The sequence below is a fragment of the Magnolia sinica genome, chromosome 7 (assembly GCF_029962835.1).
Source record: "Magnolia sinica isolate HGM2019 chromosome 7, MsV1, whole genome shotgun sequence".
Classification (NCBI taxonomy): domain Eukaryota; kingdom Viridiplantae; phylum Streptophyta; class Magnoliopsida; order Magnoliales; family Magnoliaceae; genus Magnolia; species Magnolia sinica.
Genome location: NC_080579.1, coordinates 58,503,248 through 58,510,106, shown reverse-complemented (window position 1 = coordinate 58,510,106; position 6,859 = coordinate 58,503,248). Strand labels below are relative to the sequence as shown.

General features: G+C 38.8%; 1 long non-coding RNA gene across 1 annotated transcript; it reads right to left on the bottom strand.

The window, feature by feature from the left end:
- Positions 1–307: 307 nt before the first annotated feature.
- LOC131252082 (uncharacterized) lies at positions 308–788 on the bottom strand. Its single transcript, XR_009174157.1, has 2 exons — positions 619–788; positions 308–522 (listed from the first exon to the last, which is right to left on the bottom strand). It is a non-coding gene; the product is annotated as an uncharacterized LOC131252082 (long non-coding RNA).
- Positions 789–6,859: the final 6,071 nt, after the last annotated feature.

Below are 6,859 nucleotides of genomic sequence, written 5' to 3'. Positions count from 1 at the left end.
TAAAATCCGTAGCTTAGACCTATGGCTACGGTTCTAGTCTGTAACACAGCTGTAGTTGTAGGTGCCGTAATAAGAGGTCTGGAACTTATAGCTACGGATTTAATCCGTAGCTATAGGTTACAACTGCTACGGACATAACCTGTAGCAATTATATCTGTAGTGATAAGTATAAACAGCTACGGATATTATTTGTAGCTAAAAGTCTGTAGCAATATGCCAAATTTAATAATGGCTACAACTATCGGATTACCGACTACGGTCAATATCCGCAGCTATTTCGTACATTAAAAAAATATATAATCATTTGTTCATTCAATTACCACCTGTATAATCATTCATTCATTCCATTACAATCAATTACAATCATTCATTCATTCAATTACAATCAATTACAATCCCTCATTGAATCAATTACGATTACAATCAATTACAATCCTTCATTCAATCAATTACAATTACAATTACAACAATGCTGAAAATACAAATCTTTGGCTTCATTAGAGAAATTTGCTCGACTTCACCCTGAAATTTCAATGACAAAGAATTGAAAGAGAAGATATATTTTGACGGTATGATATTTTTTTACAAGTAAATAGGCCTTTTTCAGCCATGACCCACTTGAAGAATCAAAAACTGATTGTTGTCCAAGTCCACTCCTTTTCCTTTCAATTTCTTAGTGACCTCTATAAAATTACTTCCACGGTCATTTATGTAGTACTTTGAAGAGTTGTCTCGAAATGCAACTCTATTAATGACATAGTCACTTCCTACAACAGCTTCATATATTCCATCATCCTACAAATAGTTATGGCATTCATAAATCAGAATGACCATTGGGGGAAAGAAAAACAAAGTGAAAGAAGTGCATTATGTATAACCATTTGCTTTTTCTTTTTAATGAATTAATAGAAACTCAAAGAGGAATGAAATTGACATAAAAGGAATGGTCTCACCATATAGTTTGTAAGGCCAAAATAAATGTCTGGACTATTTCCGCAAGGAGGACCATCGGTAGCCACAAGTACCCACTTCCTAAGGAATGGTCTCACCATATGGTTTAGGTTATAAGTTTATGTTAATGTTGTAGATTATAGGTTTAGGTTTAGGTTTGGGTTTAGGGATTTGAGAATACATTTATGTTTTAGGTTTAGGTTTAGGTTTTACGTTTACGTTAAGGTTACAGGTTTAGGTTTAGGTTATAAGTGTAGGTTATAGGTTTAGGTTTAGGTTATGTTATATGTTAAGGTTTAGGGAATTGAGTTTAGGTTATAGGTTATAGGTTTAGGTTATAGGTTATAGGTTATAGGTTAAGGTTTAGGTTATAGGTTAAGGTTTAGTTTTAGGTTATAGGTTTAGAATTTGAGAATATGTTTAGGTTATAAGTATAGATTTAGGTTAATGTTGTAGGTTGTAGGTTTAGGTTATAAGTTTATGTTAATGTTGTAGGTTATAGGTTTAGGTTTATGTTTAGGTTTAGGGATTTGAGAATACATTTAGGTTTTATGTTTAGGTTTAGGTTAAGGTTATAGGTTTAGGTTTAGGTTATAGGTTTACGTTATAGGTTATAGCTTTAGGGAATTGAGAATAGGTTAAGGTTTAGGTTTAGGAAATTGGGTTCGGATTCAGGATTAAGTTTAGGTTTGGGTTTTCAAGCTTAGGTTTAGGTTTAGGTCAGGGAGTTGAGATTAGGATTAGGTGTAGGTTTAGGTTTAGGGATTTGAGAATACATTTAGGTTATAGGTTTAGGTTTAGGTTATAGGTTTAGGTAGTAGGTTTAGGTTTAGGTTTAGGTTAATGTTAGGTTATAGGTTATAAGCTTAGGTTATAGGTTATAGGTTAAGGTTTAGTTAAGGTTATAGGTTTAGGTTTAGATTAAGGTTTAGGTTTATGTTATAGGTTTAGGTTAAGGTTTAGGTTTAGGTTATAGGTTATATGTTATAGGTTATAGCTTTTGGGAATTGAGAATAGGTTAAGGTTTAGGTTTAGGAAATCGGGTTTGGGTTCGGGATTGGGTTTAAGTTTGGGTTTTCAAGTTTAGGTTTAGGTTTAGGTTAGGGAGTTGAGATTAGGATTAGGTGTAAGTTTAGGTTTAGGGATTTAAGAATACATTTAGGTTTTAGGTTTAGGTTTAAGTTTAGGTTATAGGTTTAGGTTGAGATTTAGGTTAATGTTAGGTTATAAGTTATAAGTTTAGGTTATAGGTTATAGGTTATAGGTTAAGTTTTAGATTATAGGTTTTGGTTTAGGTTAAGGTTATAGGTTTAGGTTAATGTAACGCCCTGAAATTCGGGGGTCGAGCATAACTCAGCTCCCGAGTTGCAAAACATCACTTATGCAACATATTTAATGATGGATGTATGTTGTCTATATGCGTGCATAAAACATAGAATAGATTAAGCCAAACTGCAATCATAATTCAGGGATAAGTGAAAGTCGCAAGTGGAAGACTTAAAGAAATATGTGTACATGTGCAAGTCCCTGAGATATGTATGCTCTGCCAGGTCATAATTACAAGTGTTTGTCTTCAAAATACAAGTATCAAAATGAAATTATCTATTACAAAAGAAAACCCAGAATCCCTGTAGATCAGAACACGACTCACATGAACTCCCCTGAGAACTGCATAAAAGAAAACGCGTCCTCGTCATTCTCATACTCCTGCTCTGCCTCAGGGGTCGCATCGTCATCTGCATCTAAGACAAAGTCTGGTTGGTGTTGAAACACCGTCCCAAAATGTGGGAGTGAGTGATCAACTCAGTGGAACTATACAGTAAAAGTTAACATGTTATCAAATTAATCAAGCAGTAATGATAAGGAAATACAATCAAACGCATCCTAATTACTCTTGTTAATGCAAGGATGTATGTAGAAATGATGCATGCTCTCGCCTGCACTCCCTCAGCGTCTTCATCTTACGGTACGCATGACAACCTCCCACAGTGCTAACGACGCCAACGCACATGCAATGTGGTGCATGAATATGATTACCAAGTTATTTTTAGTCCTTTTCATACAGCAGGATTGGGAAGCTAAGGTACCTTCCTCATATCAACTCCCATACAGTGATCCATTGTAGGGTCGTCAGTCCTAGACGATCTCATACGATCATATGGTTCTAGGTCGCTGCAAAGGGCTCGTCACCAATCAATGCATACCTATCATACCTTAGTTACTACCCTAAGGCTCCTCGCCTCAATGTAGTATCAAGGTATGCTCGAGGTCATTACAAAGGGCTCATCACCAATCAATGTAGGCCGATAGCACGAATATAGTGTCCCATACCACCATAATCGGGTCACGAGTTTGGTGTGCTCACTGGTCACTACGGGGAGGTTCATCACCCCAGCGTAGGCCGACAGCTCGACTACGGTGTCCCATACCACCATGCCTGGCTCATGAGTCTTAGTCGATCTATGTATAATGGTTAACGGGATTGCATTGGTAAGTTTGGTACCCTAGATTCAAACAGTAGTGTTCATACATGGTGTACATCCACCGAGACAATCGGGTTACTTGACGAATTCGACTAGCATGAGCGCACGTTGAGTTGAACGACATAGAGTACGCAAACACTCTGTGTGGCCAAACCACTGCCGACAACCCTAATACGACTTAGATTCGTCAAACACGTCTTACGTGGTGAAAACAACCTCGGCCACGAACTCAAGGTTTGTTACTGATTCCCAAGACTATTTCATAGTCCCAAACAACTTCAATCATAATAGATATTCATACTAATAATTTAGAACATTAATGGATCAACAATTCTAATCATACAATATGTGAGCATTTGATGAATATCGACTTAACATGGATTTACACATAAGTAGTGCTTGAATTTAAACAACAAAGAATTTAAATTACATGTAGGAAATCATACACACCAATAGGATAGTTGAGAATCTCTTCTCAATGTCCGTAAACAGGATAATATATTTCACACTTGATTATTCAAACATTTCTACAAACACTTAGACTACATATTCCAACATACAAGACGTATGTTGGTGATAACACACATTTGGACAATTCCTTTTGCCAAGGAGTTAACACACATACAACTAGCACAAATATACAAAAATTAATCATGGCAAACACATGTTTGTATTTCATACGTATACGATACTTTCTACATATACATAGAATACACAAATCTCAATATAGCTCATATATATCATGAACGTAAAATGAACATCGCATTTAGCATGTGAAATCACACCCACAACAATAATAAACCATTAACCGACATTGAAAGCTTTGAAAACCATAACCTATATGAATATAGTCTGCACCTTAAACTAGAAAAAAATGTAATAGATCTGATTCAGACGATAAGTCTTCATTAACGGTGACTAGAAAACTTAAGGCATGAATAAAATGAACTACATCAACACTTAGACTATTCGAAGCTCCAAAACAGACTAGGGTTTGATTGACTTACCCAATAATGAACTTAGAATCGCTAGAATAACAATTCAGAAGTGATGGTTTAAAGACGCAGAGTAACAGGGAAGAATCTCAAGATGATTCACCAACTTCTCTCTCACTTTCTCTCTCTTTTTCTCTCTCTCCTTTAGTTAGGTTTAGAAAATTCGTATGCAATTGAGAGTGAGGGTTTTAAGGTCTTTATATAGGCCCAAAATTGATGAAAATAGCCCCAGGGCCAAGGTATACTTAGGTTATAAACAAATCGGGTCTATTTCGATCTAATGGAGTGCTTCTGGTGGTCCCTTTTCCACGTACGGACGGACTTAAGCTCATTGACCATGGATGTAGGTCAGGCTGAGTTTTTGTACCGATTGGATTTACAGATTAGCCATGGCGGACCAATCTGAATTCAACGGTCACCGAAACTCGATCAGGTCCACCGGCACTATGACATGCCTGGGCTATCTTCCCTGATCCGATGGTAAATTTGGGTCAGAATCCAATGGTCAGATTGCTTAAAATCGTTGTGCAAGCGACACAACTCAGATTTCATAAATTCATATTTAATTTCTCACCTTTCTCACACTCTTTACTCCGGACTCAAGCAAATCGTCTCAGTACATCATCTGGTCTTAAATTTTGAGGTGATGGTCAAGCCCAACAAGGTGATCATCATTGTCTAAGATCATCTCTATCGGACTTTCAACGTGCGGTCCAGGTCCAATACAAAGTTTCTAAGTACTCCCGAGAGCATCTGGATTTAGCGTTGAATCCTAGATTTCATGGTAATATAGCGCTACCGATTCTACAGGTTTTGAGTCTTGCAGATCAAATTTAAAGTGATTGGTGCTAATTTCACAAGCAATTGAGTTTAGCGCTAATTAACCCACATTTAACTTCTAAGGAATTTGAGGTAGTACTCGGGTCATTGCACGAAAATTTTCGGGTCATTATAATCTACCCCCCTTAAAGAAAAATTTTGTCCTCAAAATTCGTACCTTCTCATACTCCTCAAGGATCTGAGGGTAGATCTTTCTGACCTCAGCTTCAGTCTCCCAAGTAGCCTCTTCTTCACTATGATGTGTCCATAATACTTTAACCAGAGGGATGACCTTGCTACACAATACCTGCTCCTTCCTATCCAGGATACGCGTCGGTCGCAGCACATATGTGGCATCCTCTCTCAACTGCACCTGCTCCCAACTGATAATATGCAAAGGATCAGGAACGTACTTTTTCAGCATAGAAACATGAAATACGTTATGCATGCCTGCAAGTGGTGTGGGCAGTGCAAGGCGGTATGCTACTGCTCCCACTCGATCCAGTATTTGAAATGGACCAATAAATCTCAGCGTGAGCTTTCCCTTCTCAGCGAACCGCATGACTCCCTTCATAGGGGAAACCTTAAGAAATACATGGTCTCCAACCTCAAACTCAAGCAGTCGTCGCCTCGTATCAGCGTAACGCTTTTGCCTGCTCTGGGCTGTCAGAAGTCGACGTCGAATAATGTCAACTTTCTCTGAAGTCGCCTGAACCAACTTCTGCCCAGCAATGCGGTGCTCTACACGGGCGACCATACAATGCCTCGTAGGGAGCCATGCCAATACTCGCCTGGAAGTTGTTGTTATACGTGAACTTTGTATAAGGGAGACAGTCATCCCAACTGTCCTTGAAATCTAAAACACAAGCTCGCAACATGTCTTCCAGAATCTGATTCACACGTTCCGTCTGCCCGTCTGTCTGCAGATGAAACGCAGTGCTGAACTTCAATTTCACACCCATCACTTCCTGGATACGAGTCCATAAGATAGATGTGAATCGCGTGTCTCTGTCAGACACAATCTCCAAGGGAACTCTGTGCAGACGTACAATCTCCTTGATATACAACCTAGCCAACTTGTCTGTAGAGTTTGTGACTCTGATCGGTAAGAAATGAACCGACTTCGTCAATCGGTCGACGATCACCCAAATAGAGTCATGTCCCTTCCTCGTTTTTGGTAGCCCTGAAATAAAATCCATAGAGATGAAGTCCCATTTCCATTCTGTTATGGACATGGGTTGAAATAGTCCAGGAGGTCGGTGATGCTCTGCCTTGACCTGCTGGCACGTGAGACAACGAGATACGAACTCAGCAATGTGAACCTTCATGTTGTCCCACCAATAGGATCTTCTCATATCTTGATACATCTTCGTGCTACCAGGATGCATCACAAGCTTAGAATTATAGGCTGACTCAAGAACCTCCCGTCTTAAGTCAGGAATGTCTGGGACACATAGCTAGCTACGATATCGTAGGCCCCCATCAGAACCAACACTCCACTCGGAGTCCTCATCTGTACTAGCTCGCTCTCTCATCTTCGCTAATAGCTCATCATCTACCTGAGCTACAATAATCCTCTCGTCAATGAGGGGCTGTATTCGAATATGTGTG